We start from the raw sequence: 26,070 nt of genomic DNA, 5'->3' as shown, positions 1-26,070 counted from the left end.
AGAGGTAGAATATTCATGTAGTTCTCTTATAGCATCCTGGAGGGGTGCCAGACACATACCAGGTCCCAGATTCAATAATTTTATTTTTTTTGGCCTTAACATTTTAAGTACTTTATGAATTTTTGATATTAACCCCTTATCAGATGTGTTGGTGAATATGTTCTCCCATTCCGTGGGTTGTCTTTTTTATTTTGTTGATGATTTCCTTTGCTGTGCAAAAACTTTCTAGTTTGATGTCGTCTCATTTGTTTATTCTATTTTATTTTGTTTTCTTTGTCTTGGGAGATATATCCAATAAAATATTTATATGAGCAATATCTGAGATTTTGCTGCCTATGTTTTTTTCTAGGATTTTTATGGTTTCTGGTCTAACATTTAGTCTTTGATCCATTTTGAATTTATTCTGTGTGTAGTGTAAGAAGGCGGTCTAGTTTCATTTTTCTGCATGTATCTGTCTAATTTTCCCAGCACCATTTATTGAATAAACTATCTTTAGCCCACTGTATGTGCTTGCTTCCTCTGTTGAATATTAATTGACTATAAAGGTGTGGGTTTATTTCTGGGCCCTCTATTCTGTTCCATTGATCTATGTGTCTGTTTTTATGTCAGCACCAGGCTGTTCTGATTATTATGGCCTTGTAGTATAGTTTCATATTAGGTAGTGTGATTCATTCAGCTTTGTTCTTCCTTCTCAGATCACTTTGCTATGTGGGTCCTTTTGTGGTTCCACATAAATTTTTGAAATGTTTGTTCTAGTTCTGTGAAATATGTCATTGCCATCTTGATAGGAATTGCATTGAATCTATAGATTACTATGGGTAGCATGGACATTTAAATGATGTTAATTCTTCCTATCCATGAACACAGTATGTGCTTCCACTTATTTGTGTCTTCAATTTCTTTCTTCAGTGTCTTGTAATTTTACAAATATAGGTCTTTTACATCCTTGGTTAGGTTTATTCCTAGGTATTTTATTCTTTTTGAAGCAACTGTCAATGGGATTGTTTTCTTAATTTCTCTTTCTGCTAGTTTGTTATTGGTGTATAAAAATGCAACTGATTTCTGAATATTAATTTCATATCCTGCTACTTTGCTGAGTTCATTTATTGGTTCTAGTAATTTCTAGGTAGAATCTTTGGGGTTCTGTATGTACAGTATCATGTCATCTGCAAATAAAGACAGTTTTATTTTCCTTTCCAATTTGGATGGCTTTTATTTCTTCTTGTCTGATTGCTGTGGCTAGGACTTCCAGTACTACAGGGCCTGGCACAAAGAACACCACTTTTATTATAAAATCATTTATTACAAAAATCATAAGCATGCATTTCTGTAATGTAACAATATCACACTTAAGCACACCATATGACATTTTAGGTGAAATGTTCAAATTAAAGCTATAAATTATTACATCCATATTATTTCCTTACCAACTACACTCAAGCAGGCATTACTTCTACCAGGCCCTGTATGTTGAATAAGAGAGATGAAAGTGGACATTCCTGTCCTGTTCCTGATCTTAAGGGGACCACTTGTAGTTTTTGCCCATTGAATATGGTGCTGGCAGTGGGTTTGTCATATATGACCTTTATTATGTTTAGGTATGTTCCCTCTATTCCCACTTTGCTGAGAGTTTTGATCACACGTGGGTGCTGGATTGTATTAAAAACTTTTTTTTTGCATCTATTGATATGATCATGTGGTTTTTATCTTTCATTTTGTTTATGTGGTGAATAACATTTATTGATTTGTGAATGTTGTACCAACCTTGCATTCCAGGAATAAATGCCACTTGATCATGGTGTATGATCTTTTTGATGTATTGCTGTATTTGCCTAGCTAATATTTTGTTGAGGATTTTAGCATCTATGTTCATCAGGGATATTGGCCTATAATTTTCTTTCTTTGTAGTGTCTTTATCTGGTTTTGGAATTAGGATAATACTGGCCTCGTAAAATGAGTTTGGGAGCCTTCCTCCTTTTGAATTTTATGAAAGAGTTTGAGAAGGAGAGGTGTTAGTTCTTCTTGGAATGTTTTGTAAAATTCACCAGTGAAGCCATCCGGTCCAGGGCTTTTGTTTGTTGAGAATTTTTTGATTACTGCTTCAATTTCATTAGGTATAATCTGTCTATTCAGACTCTCTGATTCTTCCTGATTTAGTTTTGGAAGATTGTATGTTTCTAGGAAATAATCCATTCTGTCCAGGTTGTCCAGTTTGTTAGCATAGAATTGTTCATAATATTTTCTTACAATCCTTTGTATTTCTTTGGTGTCAGTTGTTATTTCTCCTCTTTAATTTCTGATTTTTATATATGGGTCCTCTCTCCTTGTCTCTTGAAGAGTCTGGTTAAAGGTTTGTCAATCTTGTTTATCTTTACAAGAACCAGCTCTTAGATTCATTGATCTTTTGCATCATTTTTAAAGACTCTATTTCATTTATTTCTGCTCTGATCTTGATTATTTTCTTCCTTCTACTCACTGTGGGCTTTGTTTGTTGTTCTATTTCAAGTTCCTTTAAGTATGAAGTTAGTTTGTTTGAGCTTTTTGTTTGTTTGTTTGTTTTTGTCCCCTCTTCCCCCAATAGGCCTGTAATGCTATGAATTTCCTTCTTAGGATTGCTTACCCAGTGTCCCACAGATTTTGGGTTGTATCCTCATTTTCATTTGTTTCAAGGTATGTTTTGATTTCTTCCTTGATCTTATTGTTAACCCATTCATTTTTAATGGCATGATATTTAGCTTTCATGTCTTTGCATGTTTTTCAGTATTCTGCTTTGATTGATTTCTAGTTTCATAGCATTATGGTCAGAGAAGATGCTTGATATGAGTTCAGTCTTCTTAAATTTATTGAGACTTCTTTTGTGTCCTAACATGTGGTCTATCCTAGAAAGCATCCCATATGCTCTTGAGAAGCATGTACATTCTGCTGCTTTGGGGTAAAATACTCTGGAGATATCAATTAAATTAATTTGATCTCATGTATCTTTTAAGGCTACTCTCTCCTTGTTGATTTTCTGCCTGGAAGATTTATCTATTGAAGTCAATGGGGTGTTGAAATCTCCAACTATAATTGTATATCTGTCAATCTCTCCCTTTATGTACATCAATATTTACTTTACATATTCAGGTGCTCCTATGTTGGGTGCGTAAAGGTTTACTAAGGCTATATGCTCTTATTGTATTGTTCCTTTTATCATTATGTAGTATCTTTCTTTGTCTCTTACTATAGCCTTGGTTTTAAAGTCTATTTTGTTGGATATAAGTACTGCTACCCCAGCTTTTTTTCTTTCCCATTTGCATGAAATGTCTGTTTCTGTCCCTTTACTTTTAGTCTGTGTGTATCGTTTGATCTGAGGTGGGTCTTTGAGGCAGAATATATATGGGTCTTGTTTTCTTACCCATTCAGCTATCCTAGATCTTTTGGTGGGAGCATTTAAGCCATTTACATTTAAGATAATTATTGATAGATATGTGTGTAGTGCCATTTTATTGTTAGACTATTTCCCTCTGTTTTTTTTTTCTTTCTTCTTCTTCTTAAAGCAAGCCCTTTAATATTTGTTGCAGTATTGGTTTGGTGTTAACAAACTCCTTTAGCTTTTTCTTATCTGGGAAGCTCCTTATTTCTCCTTCAGTTTTAAATTATAGTCTTGCTGGGTAAAGTAGGTCCTTGCTTTTCATCACCTTAAATATTTTACACCACTCCCTTCTGGCCTGAAATGTTTCTGTTGAGTAATCAGATGCCAGTCTAATTGGTGCTCCCGTGTAGGCAACTCCCTGCTTTTCTCTCATGACATTTAGGATTTTCCTTGTCTTTAAGCCTTGCCATTTTAATTATGATGTGTTTTGGTGTAGGCCTCTTTGGGTCCGACTTGTTTGGAACTCTGAGCTTCCTGGACTTGTGTGACTTTTGCCTTCAGTTGAGCAGGGAAATTTTTGGTAATTGTTTCTTCAAATAGGTTCTTGATCCCTTGCTCACTCTTTTCTTTTTCTGGTATTCCCATGATGCAGATGTTGTATGCTTCATGTTGTCCAAAATGTTCCTTAAGCTCTCCTCATTTAAAAAAAATTTTTTTTTTCTCTTTGCTGCTCTGCCTGGGTGTTTTTGGGTTTTTTTTTACCTTGTCTTCCAAAATACTGATTTCATCCTCTGTTTCCTCAACCTGCTGTTTATTCCTTCCAGTGAGTATTTATCTCAGATATTGCATTCTTTATGTCTGAAAGGTCCTTTTTCATGGTTCTATGTCTTTTTTTTCATGCTGTTGAGTATCCTTATAATCATTACTCTAAACACTCTATTTGATAAATTGCTTGCCTCCAATTCATCTAGTTCTTATGGAAAATTCACTTGGTCTTTCATTTGGGGTCTGTTTCTTTGTCTTTCCATTTTGGCTGCTTTGTATTTCCTGGCTTAGTTGTTGAACTAATTAAGCATTAAGTCGATCAATTGTTGATCTAATCAAGTTGATCAGCAGCCTGGCTTAAGCACCACAGTGTGCAGCTGAGTAATTCCTGCGGGCGATGGTTATTCCTTCCCCTGAGGCTGATGCCATTCAGAGAAGAGTGCTCTTCCTGACAGTAATGGCTTCTGAAGTATGGGGGATGATTGAGCACAGGGATCCTGGTGGCCGTTCCTTCAGTTTTCTTCCCAGAACCACCATCCCCAGACTCTCCTCAAATATCTCTAGTCCACTCTTCCCTCCCATTGCCAGCATCCATGGTAAGTGGCTGCAAACAAAACTTTGTGCTTTGGCCCTTTAAGAGGCTCTCTGAATCTCCAGCTATATCTCTCCTTGGCAGACAGAAACTCTGCTGCTTCTCACAGCTGGCTATTATCTGTGTTCCTTTCCTGCTTTGGTGCTGTATTCTTGGGAGCCAAACTTCAGGTTTAGACCCCACACTTCTCGGAGGAAACCCCCTGGCCACTGAAATATCCCTCCAGTACTTCAGCTGCTGCCCGTGGGAGCCCAGCCAGCCTTCTCAGGTCTCTGCACTCCCTACAAGTTACATTGTGGTGAAGTGGTTTCTTCTCTCTGTCGGTGGTTATGAGGCTTCTCTCCAGCTAGTGCTCAGTTGGTTATTCTGGATGATCTCTCTACAATTTAGTTGTAATTCCAGATTGGTCCTGAGAGGAGGTTAATGTAGCTTCCACTTACTCCTCCACCATCTTGGATCCTGTGACATCTTTCTTATGAGCAATATAGTTGTAATTTTCTTCTTTTAAATATAGTTTTAATTTAATCCTGTTCTCTTTACCTGTGGCATCCTAAATAACCAGTTGCAACATCTGGATATAAATTACAAATAAATTTTACTGTAATTACTTTCTGGTCAGCATTTCACTTGAAAACTATAAATTTTGGGGGAATATCCATATGTCCAATTTCACTGTTCATAAATTTGATGGCTTTTTCAGAAACTTTGACATTAATGGTCCACAGAGGAAAAGAAGAAATTATTGAGAAGTTTAAAAACTAAATATAAAGGAATAGCCAAGAGCATGAGCCTCAAATGTATACTTTAAGTTTTTATTATAAGTGTCAGCTTTCTGGGATGCTCTCTGGATCTCTGGTTAGGAGACAGAGAAGTGTCTGAGAAAATCATGAAGACATCTCAGAATCCGTACTGAAAACCACCGATCTGTATGCTTTCTAGCTCTGCCAGTCAGCCACTCATTGCAAGAGGGATACAGAGAAGCAGGATAACAGAATGCAGATGAGGCCTTTTGAAACAACTTGGAGTTGTTTAGTATGACCGTACTCTATCAATACAGATTTTGACCTGCCTACTTTAAGTAAGAAAAATGCTATTAAATGTAACAAGGGATAACGTTTGTAAGCAGAAGAAGCTCTTGATGATAAAAGTGTTAATTAATAAGACAAATCTTCAACCCTGGAAATCTTTAAAAAGTTCCTTATGTGATTTAGGCATTTGCTGGATAAAATACTCTTTTGAGCCTTGACTAAATATCTCCACAGGCCATTTAAGAAGTGTCACAAATAAATTATCACTTGGTGAAATAATTGTGTTTTCTTTATTATGTAAATAATTCAATATCTAGGTAAGGCTACTTGCTCAACATTTCATATTTTCAAGCTGTGCACCCTATTGGTATACTTTTTGTAGATTGTTTAAAGCATTTGATGTTTAATCACCACAGTTATTTCTGGTAGTTATAAAAATGACTTATTTTATGTTTGTATTTAATGCAAATGAGAAAGAACTTACAAAATTAGAAATTGGTATACATTTAAATTTGCATTATGTTTCATAATTCTCATTGTAATCATCTCATTCTTTCACAAAATTATATGTTTGTAAAATATTTATTTTCCTCAAGAGCTTTTATGATTCCTAACATGTTGACAATATTCAGGGTAAAACTTAATCCTGTAATCAACTTTAAAATTCTCAGGTTCTTCAAAGAGGGCACAATGTACATACTAAAACACATTCTTAGCTAACAGTATATTTAGCATAAAATGGTTCTACATTCCAGATTGACCAGAAATTGATTTTAGGCTTGCGGCAAATTTTATTTCCATAATCCATTGGTATTACAATTAGCTTCTATTTTAAACTGCTCTGTGAGATATTGAATACCAACACAATTTTACTTCTGAGAGTCTGTTGCAAGGGTGTCAAACTCATTTTCACCAGGGGCCACATCAGCCTCACAGTTGCCTTCAAAGGGCTGAAATAATTTTAAGACTGTATAAATGTAACTACTCCTTAACCGTTAAGGAGTTGAAATTACACTTGGCCCTTTGAAGGCAACTGCGAAGCTGATGTGGCCCCTGGTGAAAATGAGTTTGACACCCCTGGTCTATTGCATCAGTGAACTGACCCACATTTCTGAAGCCTGAATATAGTTTCAAAGACCCTCAATAATACATTATTTTGCTGTATTGTTCTGTTGAATTTTCAACTAATTATAAGTTAATAAATGTCCTTGAAGTAAATTAATAATCAGAAAATCCTGAGCAACAGGGGGCATTGAGGTATTAGCCTTCAGCCAACCATTTAGCTGGAGTGATTGTAACATCCAGTCATTCTAGACACTCACGCACCCAACCTAAGTTTTAAGATCTCCCCACAGGGAGATGCCCCAACTTGTTTAGACATGTGTTTCAGTGTTTATCAGCCTTTGCTATGAAATGTATTCTAACTAAGTCTCTTAGGTTACGTTTCAGGATTAGATTTTTGTGTGTGTGTATGTGAAGGGAGAAGAATGGATGGATCATCTCGTACATTATTTCCCCCAACTTTTTATTTTGAAAAATTTAAAGACTAAGGAACATGGACACACACGTCCTTCATACAAATGTAAATATTTGCCACATTTGCTATCTTTCCCATTTTCTTCCCCCTGCCCCATCTCTCCCTCTCTCATTCTCAGTCGAAACCATCACACCACTTCACCCTTGACTATTCAGCTTGTAAATCCTAAGAATAAGGACATTCTCCTATACAACTGCAGTGCCAATCTCACACTTAAAATATTAATTTGGTAACATTACCTGGTGTATACTGTTCATACTGAGGAAGTGTCTTATATAGCTACTTAACATTAGATGGCATACAATATTATATCAGTTTCAGGTGTACATCATAGTGATTTGACATTTATATATCTTACGATGTGATCACCACAATAAATCTCATAGCCATCTGTCAATGTGCAAATTTATTTCGATACTATTGACTGTATTCCCTGTTCTGTATATAATGTCCCCATGGCTTATTTATTTTATAATTGGAAGTTTGTCCCTCTTAATCCTTTTCATTTTTTTATACATCCTTCAATTCCCTCTCCTCTGGCAACCACCAATTTGTTCTATGTATCTATGAGTCTGTTTTTATTTGTTTTGTTAGTTTGCTTTTTCTATTTTTAAGATTCTACATATAAGTGAAATCACATGGGATTTCTTAAAATCCAAGATCCAGTCAAAGTTCTTGCATTACATTTGGTGGTTATATCTCTTAAGTGTTTTAACCCCGAACACTCTGCTTGCCTTTATCTGTTTATTTTTAATGACATTCACTTTTTTTGAAGAACATAAACTTAATGTCTTGTAGCAGGTCCCACCTTTTGAATTTTGAATTTTTTTCCTCAAGATTAGAATCAGGCTGAATGTTTTTGGCAAGATACACATAGATCACGTTGTTATTTTTTATTGCATCACACTGAGGCAAGTGACATCAGGTTGACCCCAAATTGGTTGATGCCTTTACTTGATTAAGGTTTTGAATGTGAAATCTCTACATTGTAAAATGCAGTTTTTTCTTTGCATTTGATTAGGATGGTATGAGAGAATATGTGAATGTCTTGTTATCCTTAAGCCTGTCACCCGACCATTTTTGGTATCTAATGATGACCCTTTTCTGTGTCAGTTATTATCTTGATGATAGAAGTGGTGTTTTTCAGATTTAGTCCTATCTACATTTATCAGCTATATTTCTATATATGAATTATTATTATAAAGTTAAGCATAAAATCAGCTTGCCCTGGTCTGGTAGCTCAGTTGGTTGGAGCATTGTCCTGATCTGCCAAGGTTGTGGGGTTTGATCGCCCATCAGGATGCAAAAAGAAGCAACCAATGGATACATAAGTAAGTGGAACAAAAACAAATCATGTTTCTCTCTCTTTCAAATGAGTAAGTTGTAAAAAATCAGCCTTCTTCCTTTGGAGGGAATAACCCATCGAGATGGTGAACTTGGTTGGCTGAGCTGTGCTGGGAAGCCAAACACATGGCTGCAGTGTTCAGTTTGGGCCAATTACCTAGACTCTGTTTCAAGGCCATGGGAATAATTGTCCTCTGCCAGTTCAGGAACGTGTTGCCAGCAGCCACCTGGAAAACAAGGCATGTAATGAGTTAGAGCTATTCAAATCTTTCTAATTCAAAACACAAGCTCTAGGGGTTCTGGCCAAGATAGAAGCGTAGAGAGAAACCCTTTGCTTCCTCGAACAACCAAAAGGAGGATAACAACCAATCTAAAATCCATAAACAACTAGAAGTGTCAGAAAACCAAACTGCAAGGAACACGGATGACCAAGGAATTAAAGAAACAATCAACCAGACCAACCAGACTGGTAAGACAGGCAGATGGAGAGACACCCCAGGCGAGGCAGTGGATCATGTGGGCAGAGCTGGCTGAATGGGAAACTGAGACTCAGAGCTGACTGTGAACTACGGGGGAGTTGCCAGTGGTGGGGGAAACTCCCAGTCTCACACTGGGGTTTGTTGGAAAGTGGGCTAGAGCTGAGCAGGCCACCTGCATTGTTCCTTCTCTGGCCCCTCCCCCACAGACAGCACCGCAGCACAGCAAGGAGGGTTGCCCTGCCCTGGTGAATACCTAAGGCCCCCCCCCTTACTACTTAACAGGTGCACCGAGACAAAGAAATATGGCCCAAATGAAAGAACAGAGCAAAGCTTCAGAAAGAGAGCTAAGTGAGGGGGAGATCGCCAACCTATCTGATGGAGAATTTAAGGCCCTGGTAATCAAAATGCTCACAGAACTGATTGAGCTTGGTCACAAAATGAAAGAGCAAATGAAAGATACCCAAAGTGAAATAAAGCAGAATGTTCAGGGAGCCAACAGCGACAGGAAGGAAACCAGGACTCAAATCAACAATTTGGAACAAAAGGAAGAAATAATCATCCAACCAGAACAGAATGAAGAAACAAGAATTCAAAAAAATGAAGAGAAGCTTAGGAACCTCTGGGACAACTTGAAACATTTCAGTATCTGAACTATAGGAGTGCCAGAAGGAGAAGAACAAGAGCAAGAAATTGAAAAGTTATTTGAACAAATAATGAAGGAAAACTTCCTCAGCCTTGTGAAGGGAATAGACTTCCAGAGAGTCCAGGAAGCCCAGAGAGTCCCAAAGAAGTAGGACCCAAAAAGGAACGCAGCAAGGCACATCATTATTGAGTTACCCAAGAGTAAAGATAAAGAGAGAATCTTAAAAGCAGCAAGAGAAAAGGAGAGAGTTATCTACGAAGGAGTGCCCATAGTACTGTTAGCTGATTTCTCAAAATAAACCTTGCAGGCAAGAAGGGGCTGGAAAGAAGTATTTGAAGTCATGAAAGGCAAGGACCTACATCCAAGATAACTCTATCCAGCAAAGCTTTCATTTATAATGGAAGGGCAGATAAAGTGCTTCCCAGATAAGGTCAAGGTAAAGGAGTTCATCATCACCAAGCCCTTATCATATGAAATGTTAAAGGGACTTATCTAAGAAATTGAAGAAGATAAACTATGAATAGTAAAGTGACAACAAACTCACAACTATCAACAGATGAACCTAGAAAAAAAGAAAAACAATGAAAACAAAAACTAAGCAAACAACTAGAACAGGAATAGAATCAGAGAAATGGAGATCACATGGAAGGATTTCAGTAGGGAGGGGGAGGGGAGGAATGATGGGGAAAGGTACAGGGAAGAAGGATAATTAGTAGGCATAAAATAGATGGAGAGAGGTCAAAAATGGTATAGGAAACAGAGAATTCAAAGAACTTATAAGTACAACCCATGGACATGAGCTAACAGACATCATTTGAATGAAATAATGACAACAGTGTCTGGTAATATATAAATCAGGAATGGAGATGGCCAGTCCTGACATATTTTAAGCTCTTTTTATTGTTCAGGGGTAGTTTAATGTTAGGCTTTGGTAAGTTAACCAAGCATGCTGAAATGTTAAGGGTACTCACTAAAAGAACAGAAGGAGTGTATAAATTCCAAATAAATATATTAAAAAGTGCATTAAAGAAAAAGAAACTAAAAACTCGATTTAAAAAATCAAGAAAAGAGGCAAAAAAGGAAAGGGACAAATGAGACACAAAATAAAAATATGGTAGGAAGAAGTTCAAATATGCGCTAATTGTAATAAATGTAACAGACAACTCACCAGTTGAATGACAGAGATTATAAATTAATAAATCACTTAGATAAATGTTATTTCGAAAAGATAAATCTATAGCTTAAGGATACATAAAGGTTGAAAGTGAGAGTGGAGGAAGGTCATCAGACAAATACTAATAAAAGAAAACTGTTGTGGCTGTTTTGCTCTCAGAAAAGAATTTTAAGGCAAAATCTTAACATATATAGAATGTCACAACACAGCAAAAAAACTTTTGTTTAATTAGAAAAATATAATGATTATAATTATGTGTGCAACTTATAAAATGGCCTCAAAATGTAGGTGCACTGACAAACCCACTACCAGTATAGTGAGAGATTACATACCTCTCACCATTGATAGGAAAGACAGACACGAGAAAAGCAAACTCTATACACATTAGATCAATAGGTGCAAACTTGATTTAATAGACTACACAAAACTCTGTATTCAACATCAAAGAACATAGGTTTTTCAAAAGTTTTTTATAAATGTGGCATTTATAAAAATTGATTATGTACTGGGCAGTGAAACAAGTTTTCATCAAATTGCAAAGTTATTGTTCTGGCCAAAAGCTCTGAACACAGAATATGATTAAGTCAGAGCTTAGAAGGATAAATAAAATATTTCTTAATATTTAGAAATTAAAATAAATTTCTAAATTACCCATAAATCAAGGAAAAGTTACACGGATATAAAACTAAATACTAAGAAGCGAAAGACAAAATTTTTATATGAAACTTGAGGGAGGCAATAATTTATTTGAGAAAAATTTTTAGCCTTACATGTTATATTGGGGAAGACTAGAAGTTGACAATTAATGAGCTAAGTGAACGACTTAAGATAGTAACAAAAGAATAAGAATAGTAATCAAAAGAAAGCAGAAGAAAGGAAATAACAGGTATAAGAGCAAGAAAAATCAGTGAAATAGAAAACAAAGACATAATAGAGATAATCAACAAAGAATATGAAAATAAGTAAAATGGGGGCAGGGGAAAGGAGGAAAGGCAGAAATAAATAGCATATTGAAATATGTAAAAAATAAATGAAAGGAATAAAGATTGAAAAGGAGGAAATTATAATTGTACAATGATTAAAAGCTCTGGTTAAACAGCAAATACTTTAGATTATATAAAAGTATTTAAATACAGGCTGTTTACTGTTAGAAATGCATGAGAAATAGAGGTGGGAGGAACCAGGTGATCTGATCCGAGTGCCTTTTTTTGATGCTGCGCTGAGAGGTGGGCTGAGTCCAGTGGACTTCAGCACTGGAGGAAGGCAGGAGTGGGGTTTGTGAGGCTGTAGGGGAGGGGTTAGTCTCTTATTCTGCCAGGTGGGTGCCTCAGGGTTCCAGGATGTGAGCCAGGACAATGGGTTAGGTCAAGGGCCGGGCTGTTTCCTGGGGCAGGAGGGTGTGAGTCAGGCCACTGGCTATTGTGTCTGGCGCCAGGTGTCCATTGCGTGTGGTGGGAGAGAGTTTGAGTTAAGCTTCGGGCTATCAATTGAGTTGCGAGACAACTGGGTCACGGGCAGTCCAGAGTGTTGGAAGTTGGCCTGACTGGGTCTTGAGCAGTCTGGTGGGCTGGGAATCGCCTGACCCTTTCATTTATAAGATACCTACCTGAAACAGAAGGGCATGAACCATTGGAAGTAAAAGGTTTAAAAAATGATATAAAAAGCTAATATTAACAAAAAATAGTAAATAAACTATTTTATCATACCAGATAACTTTAGATTCAAAGTTCAAATAATGCACTACTAGAAGCATAAAAAAATCACTAACAATAATATGTGGCCTAGCACAAATAATGCCCCTTTTTAATTACAAACTCTTTTATTACAAAATCTTAAGAATGTAATTCCATAACATATCAATATCACACTCAAGCACACCATATTGACATGTAGGTGAAATGTTCAAATTAAAGGTATAAATTATTCCACCCATATTATTACCCTACCAACTGCACTCGAGCAGGCGTTACCTCTGCTGGACCCTGATTTTAAGTTGCTAGCAAGGTTGCAATGTTTCGTGTGGGAGAGACAGAGGTGTGAGTCAAGAGGCTCCCTCCCCGTCTCAGCCTTTGTCTCGTTTGCAACACACAAATTCAAGTGAGAGACAAACACATATAGTGGAAATGAGACAGCAAGTTTATTTATACACTTGAGCAAAAGCTACAAGTGGGTACCCAACTATTGGGGTTCCAGGATTATATACCTCAGCTGGCTTCTAGGTTCCCCCTCCCTCCCCCTTGGAAATAATGGACAGCTACAAAGGCTTTCTTTCTCAGTAAAGGCTCTTTGTCTTGGTAAAATTGTTACAGAAGCTCCCTTTCCCAGCATGGAATCTCAAGGACCACCCCCCTATCCCCCCCACCCCCTCCGCTTCCTTTACAACTCCTGCTTGTTGCTTGTGACTTCAGGACACCTGGCAACCTTAGTAAGATTGTTACAGAAGCTTATAGAAGCTCCTTTTCTCAGCCTAGTCTCAAGGACTCTCCTTTCCTCCTGTGCTATTTTGCTTGTAATGCTCTGGACACCCAGCAATCTTATCAAGTTGCTGACTGCTGAGTTCCCTGGTGAGACATGTCTTTCTTTTGCTTCTAGCATCCTGTATTAAGTTCTTTGTTAGATTGTAATGGTGAGGGTCCTGGCTTTATTTCTCCTCTGACCACTCATTCCTAGCTGCTACCTAACAGTAATAGTTCTTAACAAAGAAGGAAATCTTACCTATTGTGACAGCATGGATGGATCTGGAGAACATTATGCTCAATGAAATAAGCCAGTCAGAGAAAGACAAGTACCATATGATCTCACTTATAGGTAGAATCTAATGAACAAAATAAATAAACAAACAACATAGAAACAGACTCATGGACACAGAGAACAGACTGACGGCCATCAGAGGGGAGGGGGCTTTTGGGGGTGGGTGAAGAAAGTGAAGGGACTAAGCAAAAAAATCCACAAAAACCCAACACTTAGACACAGACAACAGTATGGTGATTATCAGAGGGAAGAGGGGATGGTGGGAGGTAGAAGAAGGAAAAGGGGGAATACATAGTGATGGAAAGAAATTTGATTTGGGATGATAAACACACTATGCAATATACAGATGATGTACTGTAGAATGTACACCTGAAACCTATATAATTTTATTAACCAATGTCACCCCAATAAATTCCATTAAAAAAGTTTCTGTGAACTTAAAGACACACACAGACATACACAGAGACACAACTCTCCAACCAACCCACCAAAACTACAAGTAGAGTCTGTCAAACCCACCATTACGGTGGATTATATTAACACATATTTCCCAGTGATTGACAGAATATGTTAACAAAACCCCTTTGGAAAGCTAGTTGATGTTATCTTGTATATTTAAGACTTGTGCCACTCCTAGGCACATGCCTGAGAGAAACTCCCGCACAAGGGAACCCAAAAGGTTTGCGTCTGCAATGCGTGTAGTTGCAAAAATTTTAAGCAACTCAAATGTCCAGTTGAACTGACAGTGGGTGTATTCATGCAGCAGACCAAATTCGGGCCTGAAAATTAGTGTATTTCAGCTGCATGAGTCAACCTGTACCGGTCATTGTTTTGAAGTAAGTAAACAATATTTAGAAGAATTATGCCATTTGTGTAAAGTTTGAATAATGCAAAACCAAAAACTACATGGTTGTGACATGACCGTACGTGATGAAACCACAAAGGCAGTGTGGGATAAACAGACACAAAATTCTCGGGAGCAAAGCTGCACGACACGCAGCAGTGGAGAGGGGACTGCACGGGAGCACATGGGAGCACACGGGAGCGACAGAGTCATCCGCTCTGCTTGTCTTTGAGGTTAGGGACAAGCGGCAGCATGAGTATTCATTATACATTTGGCATATATTATAAGTACTTTCTTGCATTCCTTCAATATCAGGAAAAATAATATAAAACAATATAAATAAAGTTGAGCAAAGAGAAGTAGGACTTTTAGAATTCTTAGAAGATTTTGCGTGGGGAGCACCTGGGAAGTTATGGTGTAAAAAATATCAGCTGTATTAGTCAGATGATTGTTTTTTCCAGATGTAATACAGATTCAGAAAATGTCAAAATACCTTGAAATATCTGTGGGCCTCTGCATCTTCTCTGAATTCTTTATGTCTTTTTTTTTTTTTTTTTACTAATTTTAAGTAAAACTTAGAGATGCCATTATGAGTTTATCAGTAGTAAATAGTATGTGTTGGTAATTCCTTTTTTCCTTTCCTAAGCTCCTATTTCTTCTTTCTTGTGTCATCCTTACCTTTGCAATTATGGCTCCTTACAAACCGAGATGATCAACCTTCAGCCTCCCTGTCCTGGAACTTGAGTGAGTGGGTGGGCCGATGCAGCCCGTATACCCCCTGGGGCTGGGGAAACAGTCTTTTATTTGTGGCAACACTCAGAACGCAGAACAGATGCAAGCTGTATCCTGTTGTGAGAGTCCGGTGGATGAGTCCCCACTGGAGGGGAGAGGAATGGTTGGGTAGAAAACAAGGCCTGAGGTATGGAGTCAAAAAAGGCGGTGATGTGTAAAAGTGTGGGGGGTGGGGCGGAGGATCATGGGAAATAGGTGCCAGGAATGCTCCGAATAAGTAGTAAAGCAGGAAGTGGGAACTAACTTGGACAAATTTGGGGAACCAAAGGCCAATGCAATAAATTTTTCTGAACTCCTTGTGCTGTTTGTAGGTATGAGCTGGCTTTATCATACCGGAGTCAGAAAGGGGTGTTCTGTCTTCCTGCTTATCTCTTAAAATTTTGTTTTTGTTTTAGATTATTCCATGAAAGTCCCTTGTTTCTTTTATTTATGAACTTATACGCACAGTATTTCCCTCTTAGTTCTTAATAGAACATAAACCTTATCAATGGAAGTGCCACCATTGCAGGGTGTAGTCAGTTGCATGTAAAAGGATAATTTTGGCAGACTAAAAATAAAATCCTAATCATTGATCATCTTGAAAATAGAGGAAAAATAAATTTCGTTTCAAAGGAACATTTCAATCATTAAGCAGAGAGCGAAGGTTACATTTGCATTAAAGAGCTAGGCCATTAGTTTATTTCCAGGTTGCCTGAGAGCGATCATTTCAGTTCTAATCCCTATATTTCTAATGTTCTCTAGTCACATGCGTATTGATTCCTAACTCTCAAGCCAAGGAAAGGCATTAAAATGTGTCACCTTTTAAAATGAGTAAATAAAATAGAGTGTGCATACTTGCCCAACACAGAGATATAGAGAACTATTTTGGCCACATTCTTTTCCCTGCAAAAAAGTCACAGATTACCCTGTAGCTCCTAAGAACTTTTGGTCAAATGATTAAAATCATAGAGTGTAAGGACTCTTGAAAATAAGTATCTCGTTCAAACAATACTAAGTATCACTTAGATTAACAGAAAAATAGGTTACATCTGTTTTCTTCATTCTCCAGTTAAAATTGAATGCCTGTTGGATCGATAACAAGCCTAATAGTAATATTCTGACTGAATCAGAGTGTGGGATGGGAACTATGACGGAAATTAATTCCTGCCCTCTAAATAATTCTGTGCACCAGAATCTACTGCCTTTTTAACCCTCTAACTCTTCTCTTTCTTCTGATCGTACATTGGGAGACATTAGTAAGCTGTTTTTTAAAATGAAGGAAAGTGTTGTTTTACAGAAAGAAAATGGAAAACCGCCTGTTGTTCCATCCTCATCGTCACAGTGGTGTGCGCACTCATCAATATCGGAAGTCAGCTCCCGTTTGAAGAGCTCAGAAAGGCTTAGTCAGCTCTCAAGACGTGTGAAAATTGATCAGGATAGAGTATGACCTCTGCAGAGCTGTAAACATTATTTCATACCCACATTTTCCTTAATGAAGCCCAATGTAAGCAAGCAAGCAAACAGGCATACCCAAATTTGAAACTGCTGTGAAATTGTGAATGAGGTTTATCCAGACCTCAGGAGTGATAGTTTAATTTGATTATGGGTAGTTGGCAATTTTTAGAGGACAATAACCACATAAAGAGTCATATAAATATAATAGGGTTATGTTTCTTCTGCATCCTCATGAAGGTCATTGATACTTATGGGATAGGTACATGTATTACACAGCCCTTTAATAATAAACCCCTACTTGTACATAGAAGAAAAACAATTTTTTTCTAAGTAGCTGCAAAGGCACCCATTAGGTACCAATATTACTCCCATTTTACAGGTGAGAGAACTGAGGCTCGGAGAAGTCAAATAACTCATCCAAGGTTATGTCACTGTTCCATGGGAGAGCTAGGGTTTGGACTTGAACTGACTGCAGCATCTACGTTTTAAACCTCTATGAGATGCTACCTCTCCGAGGCTCATAGAGGTTCCTTCCAGGTCTCACAGTGCTAGGACAGACAGAATAATGGCTTTATTTCCATCTGCGCCTGTGGAGATAGCTTGTCATACTTCCAGTCTACTTTGTATCACGATTGGTTCATACTTTGTCCCCTGTTTTCATCCAGAACATCATACTCAGCAAAATATCTTACTTGAAATCACCAAGAATTCTTCAGGTTTTTCTCCTCCTGTTTAGGGGGTATCGATATACCTGACATTGTGTTAGGTAGTGGTGTTTCAAGATTAATGAAGCACAGTTCTTCTTGTCAAGAAGTCTCAGCCTAGCGTGAAAGACAAAACCCTTCGAAACTGAAGGTTATGAACAAGAATCAGTGACCCTGTAGAACAGGATGGACTAATCTTCTTGGTGAACCAGTGGGATGACTCCTAGAAGGTTTCATAGGAGGGACATTTGAGTGAAAGTTCTCCAGGCATTCAAGAATGGATGGAGGTTATCGCAAGCAGAAGAAACAGCTGTCAATCTGCCTGGATGCCAGAGGGTTATCAGTACTGCAAGTTTGTGGAAACTGATAGGCCGGTGCGCTCAGGTGAAGCTAGCCAGTGGTGATAGCAGAGTGTAGGGTGGAGGTGGGTGAGTAGAACGAGAGGAGGCCAGCCAGAACGGAAGGCAATGGCTGGGCAAAAAGACTTGGCGTTCTGTCCTCCCCGCAGGAGGATGGTAGGACTTCTCTGCCTGGATCCTGAAGGTCATCCGCAGCCTCAGGTGCTCCTCGGTGCTCTGGGCCTTCCACCCCTTCCGGACCCTGCCGGGAAGTGGAAGGACGCCTCGGGGCGGCGCTGCTTTCCTGGTTATCTGGCACCTCCAGCGTTCACACCCTGGCTGGGATCTCCAGTACCATCACCACATAAAGTGGTGACAACAGCTGTCCTTGTCTCCTTCAGGGGGGACATTTTCAAGAACCAACCTGTCTCCAGGAGGGGAATGTGGAGGAGGAAGCAGCGGGTCCCTGGTTGCCGACAGCCTGATCAGAGGACTCGGTGACCTTCAAGGAGGCGGCTGTGGACTTCTTCCCAGATGCATAGGCAATGCTGGACCCCGCTCAGCAGATGCTGTGCAGGGACGATATGCTGGAGAGCGTTGGGAACACAGCCTCAGTGGGGCCAGCTGCTCGCCTAAGCTGAGCAGGAACAGCTGAGGACTGAGGACAGAAGTCTCCGAGACACCTGTGCAGACCTATAGTTTCAACTGAAAAACAAAGAGACCACTGCGAAGCAGAGTGAAGATCGAGGGAAGCCATCTAATGGCAGGAAAGAGTGCAGACTTTCTATGGGGGAGCGTCCGCGTGAATCAATGAAAGTGAGGTCGATTTTAGCTACCACTTATCCTTAAACAACAGGCACTAACAACCTGGAGACAAACCCCAGGAAGATAATCCATATGGAAAAGCCTCCAGAAGGAATTCTAACCGTCTTAGGCCCAACAGAAGTTACACAGGAGAGAAATGCAATGATTGCAAAGAATGTGAGAAAGCATTTAGCTACCCTTCATCCCTTGGGATCCACGTGTGACCTCATGCTGGTGAGAAATGGTACAATTTAAAACAACTTTATTTTAATGCATATGGCGATCCCCCCAAGCCTTTAAATAAAAACTACTGAGAGCCCTGTCAGGGTGGGAGTGGGGGAGAGGGCTAGCAGCGCTGGATCACAAAATCTGGGAAGGCCACCTCCTCGGTGGTGGCGAGGGGCTGCACATCGAGGGGTGGGCTCAGTGTGGGTGCCTCCCCTGTGAATTCCTTGCTGAAATTGCTCACATGTGTGCGTCCTGACGGCGTGGGCATGAAAGGTGGCAGCCTGCAGCAGGGCGTACCAGCCTGGTGTCCAGAAGAAGGGGTGTTTTGTTCACATCCTTTGCATACCCCTTGTTGGACCTTTAACAGGGCACTGACCTCCTCATATCACAGTTTGGAAAGATCACATTGTAAAAGGTGAACCGGTTTTCTTTGCCTAACATGATGGTACATTAAAAATAGTTGTCATTCTTATGATAATGTTAGCACTAGGAAGGTCTAACACCACCCACAGCAGGGGTGTCAAACTCATTCTCACTGGGGCCACATCACACTCACTGCTGCCTTCAAAGGGCCAAATGAAATTTTAGGGCTGTGTAAATGTAACTACTCCTTAACTAGGGGCAAGGAGCTCGGCACTGCCACCTGGTAGAAACAAGGTGCTGGGCCTGGTTTGGCCCGCGGGCCTTGTGTTTGCTACCTGTGACCTATAGGCATAGAGTTTTTTGTTTTGTTTTAAAAGAACTCAGGTTGGGACAAAGAAGTAAAGGATCAGTTTCCTGCTTAGTAGGTGTGGGGAATGAAATGATACTGCTACTTAGTAGGTGTGGGGATAAAATGATACTGCTACTTAGTAGGTGTGGGGATAAAATGATACTGCTAGAAGCAAGACTCTGTGTTGCACCACATTGTACTTAAATTCAGGATGTTTTAAAAAAATAGTAAAAGAAAATTTTTGAGATTTCTTAGGTGTTGAGTAAGTCAGAAGAGGATTTACTCGTTTTCTTTAGGGAAATTTAAAGCAATTTAGGCATAAATCAAGATCTAAAATGTGTTGGTAACCTAGTTGTTTGGAAAGTAGATTTTGTCATGAGAATTGTTACGATTGACTTCACAGACAAGTCCACAGAAGGTGAATTCACAGTGTAGCTGAAGTTAGAATTTTCTTTGGATGTCATTCGAACTAATTTAAGCAAAGAGGTGGATGGTAGCGGGGGATGTGGATTTGATGGCGCACAAGCCCCGCCAGGGCAGGGGCCACATTGTTTTGATCGTTGTTGCATCTCTAGTGCCCAGCAAAAGGCTTGACATGTAGTAGGTGCTTGCTGAATATTTATTGGATGAATAAAATAAACCAACCACCAGAATGTCAGGGGTTTAGCTGGACCTTATACAAGATGGTGGCTAAGGATTTGAATGCCCTCAAAATCCTCTTTCTTAACATTTCTATTATTTTCTTGCATTGGCCTTATTCTTTCAGACCAGGCCATCCTTGTGGTTGGAAACTGGGTCATGTCAAACATTTATGTTCCCATCTTTGCATTAAAAAAAATCTTTCTGTACTACAAGAATCAAAACTCCAACAGAAAAACTTCTGATTAGCCCAGCTGGAATTCAACGCCTACTATTAGAACGATTAGCCATGGCAGGTAGAATCATGTGGAATGTAGAAGTCCCAGGGGACTGTATGTTTGGAATGAGGGACGGGGCTTTCGCCAGTTTATACTCTGCAGACTTTATAGTTTTTAAGAGGAGGGCCTTATCTAAACTAAGGGGTTATAAAAGGAAAAAGGAGGTATATTCCCTGTTTTTGAAGTGTATATTCTTTATGATGACTCAAGACGATAAGATCTGGACAGGAGCCTTCAGGTATACAAAAGAACACTAAAGTGAAAATAAGTTATTATGTGAAAACATACAAGAAAGAAAAGTGTAGAAAAAGAAATGAGAATGGGAAAACGGTTCCCAAGATACATCTGGAGGTAGATTTTAAAGAGAAACGTTATTTTATTAAGAGTCATTGATACTCTTGTTGAGACTTGCTGTGTGCCACACGTTGCAACAATCGTATTTAGGTCAGAAAGATCTCTAAGGCCGAGGTTTTTCCCTAAAACAAGCTGGAATCCATCTGTGTGAAATTGATTTTGGGAGACCACAAACTCTACCTAGAACTTTTAATTAGAACTTGTTTAATCAAATTAGCAGCAATAAGGTTTGGGAAAGAAATTCCTCTTTTTTCATTGTTACCAACAACTCCTTAGCATCACTCAGTGATATTGCTATATGTCCTTATATGTGTGTTGAATGTACACCAGACAATAACAAAGTCTCCAATCTTTTTGTTTTGGTTTGAGAATTTTCTTACCCCTAACCCTTTGAGCTCCCTCTCTCTCCACCCCACTGCCTCCAACACACGCAAATATACACACGCACACACACACCCCCTTTTGAGGTGTTTCCAAGTTATTCACAGGGAGGAGGTTGCTAAATGATCCCTAAGAACCCACGATTACCTGTACCTTCTGTATTTTACTTGCTTTCTTTTCATGCTGTTGCAGCTTGGCTTAGGAAAAGGCCAGAATGACGGAATGAGAGGTAAATTTCAGCCAAGTTCCACAACCGTCCATGTGGAGATTCAGGACGAAATTCTGCTTCTATTACATAGGTCCGACTTCAGCAATTTCCGAAATATTACTTAACTATGAAAAGTTCTGCTGCACATACAGCAAGTGAACAGCGGACCAAAGAATATTTTTTGTTTTTCCTCATGTGTATTTCTTCTATTTTTAAACACCTTAGGTTGGAATCTCTCTTCAGGCTTGCCTTCTGCCGGGTACAGAAACTGTATTGCAGATGTGGAAAACCTGTGCAGAGAAGCCTAGGAGTCTGATAATCCCCAACATGAAGAAATCCTTTTGAAGGTTAGTCCTTGAACTCATTTCAGCCTTTGTTGAGTTGTGCTAGTGTTTGCCAAGCACCTGCCACGTGCTCTGCTCTGGGCACCGGGGGACACAGATGCCTGAGACATGGGCATGTTAACTGGCTGGTAAAGTATAGTTTTCCTGCTGTTTCAGATGGTAGAGGTAGATTTTTCATTAGAAAGTTCATGTGAGAAGTTAAATGTAAAGCCAGTTGTTTTTTTTTATTGACATATCATTGACATTCAATTAGTTTCAGGTATATAACATAATGATTTGATATTTGTAAAGTGATCACTACAGTAAGTCTAGTTATCATCCAGTCTTCTTAATTTTTAAGCCAACGGGCATTAAAGCCAGTTCCACTGAACAAGTGTCCACAGTTTGTCCTCTGTGGGTGAGGAAGAAGTCACCTGAACAGGTCTCTCCTCCACAGAGGGGAAAGTGGTGACTTAGGAGGAGGCCTGCCCCCCTGCACTGGAGAGGTTTGGTGTGTAACACACGTGTGTTACAGGAGAAATTTCTGTATGGAGAGAGTGGCCAGGCTGGAGGCTCATCAAAGTGCACTCTAATTTTTAAGCCAACAGTTTTACTGCAATCATTTTTCAGGTGGTTGAAAGCAGAGAATGCACATCCCATGAAGGATTTTGTTCTAAGGAGGCTTGTATATGTCTAGTGTATTTATAACTGGGCCATGAACGGTTTATCTCTGGGGTGGGGTGTGGAAGAAGACAATCATAACCACTGACAAAAGTGTCCCCCCCCCCCCCCCAACAATGATCTCAGCCCCTTACTATTTCACACCTCCTTGACTGCTGCTCCCTCAGTGTTATTTTCCATGCAGCTGGTTAGAAATGCATGCAGACTGTCTCAACAACAACAAAAAAGAGGCCTTGGAAATAGTTTCTTGTTTTTATTATAACAGAAACTTAAAAATTGTAAGTTGCTAAGCAGTGCTGAATTTTGCTGTGTTGATGAAAGTGTGATCAAACAGGGGAACAACGCCTTATTCATCACATTTTTACCCTGATGTTCTCTCGGGGTTGCCAGCACAGCAGGTTATCAGAATCTTGATTATGTTTAGAACTTGAGGATATTAAAACAAATACGCTTGCTGTTTCCTCAGGTGATTTGAGAGGGCAAATAACAATCTAATAGTTGCTAGCCAAAACCAAAAGGGTAAATAATTGAAAATTAACAAGAAGAGGGGAAAAGCTGATGGTGTTTTCTTTAACCATTTCATGAAGCCTACTTAACCAGAGCACTTGAATAATTGATTTGAATGATATTAACTATATGTAATTAAAACGTCCAGAACCTGCTTGTCCGTTTCAGTTTGTTTATGAGCTACAAAGCATATGCGAAGCATTTATCAGAAAACTGTTAGGTGCCAGCTCTTCTACATATGTTACTTATAATAAACATAACACTCAGAGATGGGATCAAATGACCATATATTGCAGAAGGCTTTGAAAAGTAATAAACCTACATTTTCACAGTTACAACCAGGAGCTAACCCTAGGTCACCCCTCACTACAAAACCCATGCTTTTTGTAGGGCATCGAAACGGTCTGTCTTTGGGTAAGCACGGTTTGCTTTACAGCAAATGCATACCATGGTTTTCTAAGAATATGAGGGACTTCCTGAAAAGTACCTTGAGCATATGATTACGTGGGGTGGTAAAAGGATGGAAAGACAGAGAGAAGAGTGCTAGCAAGAAGTTGGTTCTGTTCTAAATATTCTAGATTGGGGATGTCCAGGGACAGCATAATACTTTTAGCTTTCTTTCCTGCCTTTTAAACACTGCAGATTTTTAGAACAAATAACATTTCCCAAAACAAAATTAAGTATATTGATTCTTTTTATGGGGTTAAATCCTATTCAGACATTTTACAATGTTTTTGCTCATTGTGGTTTATTCTGCTGAATGAGTTTCTTTCTAATCTCTTTCTTAGCTGTCTTAGGAGTAACAGAATTTGCTGTTTTGTTTTCCAAATTGTCCTCCTATCCTAGTGGTGGTGGTGGTGATGGTGATAGTGACCTGTGTGTGTGTGTATGAGCCGGGACACGGTTAAGATTACATTTCTCCTGGGGTTTAAAGGCTTAGACTATCTATAAGTGGAGTTTTGGCTACCTGTGTAATATAAGAGGTACTGACATGAAAATGTGTGCAAAGGAATATTTTCTTTTAAATCTAAACCAGTAAAGGAAAAAATACAATAAAAAATAGAGACCAGTATTTGCAGAGATTTGTTATTACTACTCTTTCTCCCGTAGGGGGGTTGCAGGTAGCTGTGGGCCAGAAAGATCGGCACAGTGGTAGACACCGAATTGAGCGTTGCTGAGTCAGAAGGAAACAGGACTCCATTCCCTGAGCAGAACTCATTGGGGTTAGTTCCAATTCCTGATCAAGTCAGATGCCAAGACATCTGTGACTTCTGGCCAACTGTTAATTCAACATGGAAGGCCTTAGTACAAGGCTCACAGGGACAAAGGTACAGGGAAGACAGCATAAAGGGTTCGTGGCACCCTCAGCTAACACAAGCCTTTGGTACTTAACCAGTTTCTGACCAGGCTCAGCGGCCTCTATACTCCTCTCTCTCTGTACTTCTCTCTAATCTGGTAGGGATAGGAAAGAGAATTTTGTTTTCTTATCAGAGCCATTTCTTAAACCTATAGATGTAATATGGTGTTTCAGAATGTTTTCAAAAGAATACCCTTTGGAAATTCAAATATGGCCCTTACGCTACCTTTTCTGAGAGGGGTCCTCGTCATTTTTTATGAGGAAGGTTTTCCTTTTCTCTTTCCTTGTGTCACCAGATTGCAGGGGAAGCCAATGCAGGTGATGGAGGCAGAATGGGTGTGACCTGGGCGTCAGGTTACCTGGCACAGGAGTTCCTCCTTTGGGTCCTCCTCCTCCTCACTGGGAGTCCTTTCAGTTTTTAGGGATGGATTTGGAGGAGTGAAACCATGGCCTTGGAAACTGGCTAGGAAAATAAACAGGCAAGGCTTTGAGGTTTACAGCCAAATTCTAATTAATGGGCCAGACACTGTTAAAATAAACTATTGATGTGAATTAGTGAACCCCTGAGCAGCCATTTAATGCATTGGACATGAACATAGGATGCAAGGAGGACTAAAGCTGCTTCTTGCTGGACACTAAACCCTTCCAGGCACACGACCTTGAGCATGTGTGTCTGAGGTCTGGATTAATTTCCGAAGTTCAAACTTGGAAAATAAAGCATGATTTTGAGTTCTGGTAACTAGGCCTCAATTTGGTTAGATGCCAATTTGAAATAATTTTGCTTTGCCCTAATTATTGCCCTCAACACTGTTGGGTTTGACATTTTTTTCTAGCTGTAAAAAATCCAGTTGAAAATTCTAATCTCCTATTTAACTTAAATCTCGTAGCTCTGATGACCTGGAGTGGGAAGGGTTGTGTTACCATTGAGACTTTTTGTCTTTCTAGATCCTCATATATTAATACTGGTAAACGGAGGGGAGAAAGGTACTAGTGTCCTCTTCTTAACTGGCTTCTGTGTGGCTTTGTCATTGTTACTGTTAGTCTGGACCACACAATCTAGCCACTGAAGACCTATGTACAACAGGTATCCAAAGGCTGGTTCTCTGGAAGTGCGTGTGTATTTGGGATGACCCTTTGTAGAAGGGGTGGCGGGGGGACTCGGTGTCTCCTTGTGCAATTGTTCTTGGAGGAGCTCTGGCTCTGGTGTAGACTCAACTTCTTTGAATGCACCTTCCCTGGCAGCCAGCCTTTTTAGGTCTGGTACTGGCAGGATAGCTTAAGTCCAACTTTTCTCTGTTAAGTCCACGTGACCCTAAGGAGCACACTTTTTGCCACTCCAAGTGGAAGATGTTCAGGCTCTCCATGGTTTCTTCCCTCTGTCTTGCTTTTTCTTCCCAGTTTTCTCCCCTTGGTTCTATAGGAAGATCTCTAAATTCTAGGCATAAGCAGACATCTTTGGGGAATGAGATTTTGGTCTCCTCTTCTCAAATTGCCCCATCTCTCTGAACGATTCACTGAGAACCTGCCTCCCTCTTCATTGGGGAAATGGCTACATTCCACTTAGATTTCTGTACTGCCCTCTAGGTCAATAACTCAGGATGCCTACATTTTCTTTCTTCTGTCCAATCCAGTTTATAAGCTAAAAGGAGTGGTAGAGCTGGACATTGGGATGCGGCTGGAGTGATGACATGGAATATTGGGGCAAGTGTGGTTGCTCCCCAATGAGCTTTGACACAGGTTTCTGAATCTTGATGTTGGCCATTCTGTTCATTTATTTAAAATTGCTTTATTGTTTATGCTATTACAGTCGTCCCAATTTTT

General features: G+C 39.4%; 1 long non-coding RNA gene across 2 annotated transcripts in view; it reads left to right on the top strand.

Moving 5' to 3' along the window:
• LOC123478956 (uncharacterized) overlaps positions 1 to 26,070 on the top strand; it is a 554,890-nt gene that overhangs the window by 143,772 nt on the left and 385,048 nt on the right. For both annotated transcript variants that reach the window (XR_008427024.1, XR_006654396.2), the window contains one exon: positions 21,607 to 21,728. This is a non-coding gene — a long non-coding RNA (uncharacterized lncRNA). The remainder of the gene's footprint in view (positions 1 to 21,606; positions 21,729 to 26,070) is intronic.

Source organism: Desmodus rotundus, chromosome 5 (genome assembly GCF_022682495.2).
Source record: "Desmodus rotundus isolate HL8 chromosome 5, HLdesRot8A.1, whole genome shotgun sequence".
NCBI classification, from domain to species: domain Eukaryota; kingdom Metazoa; phylum Chordata; class Mammalia; order Chiroptera; family Phyllostomidae; genus Desmodus; species Desmodus rotundus.
This window is presented reverse-complemented; position numbering and strand designations above follow the sequence as displayed.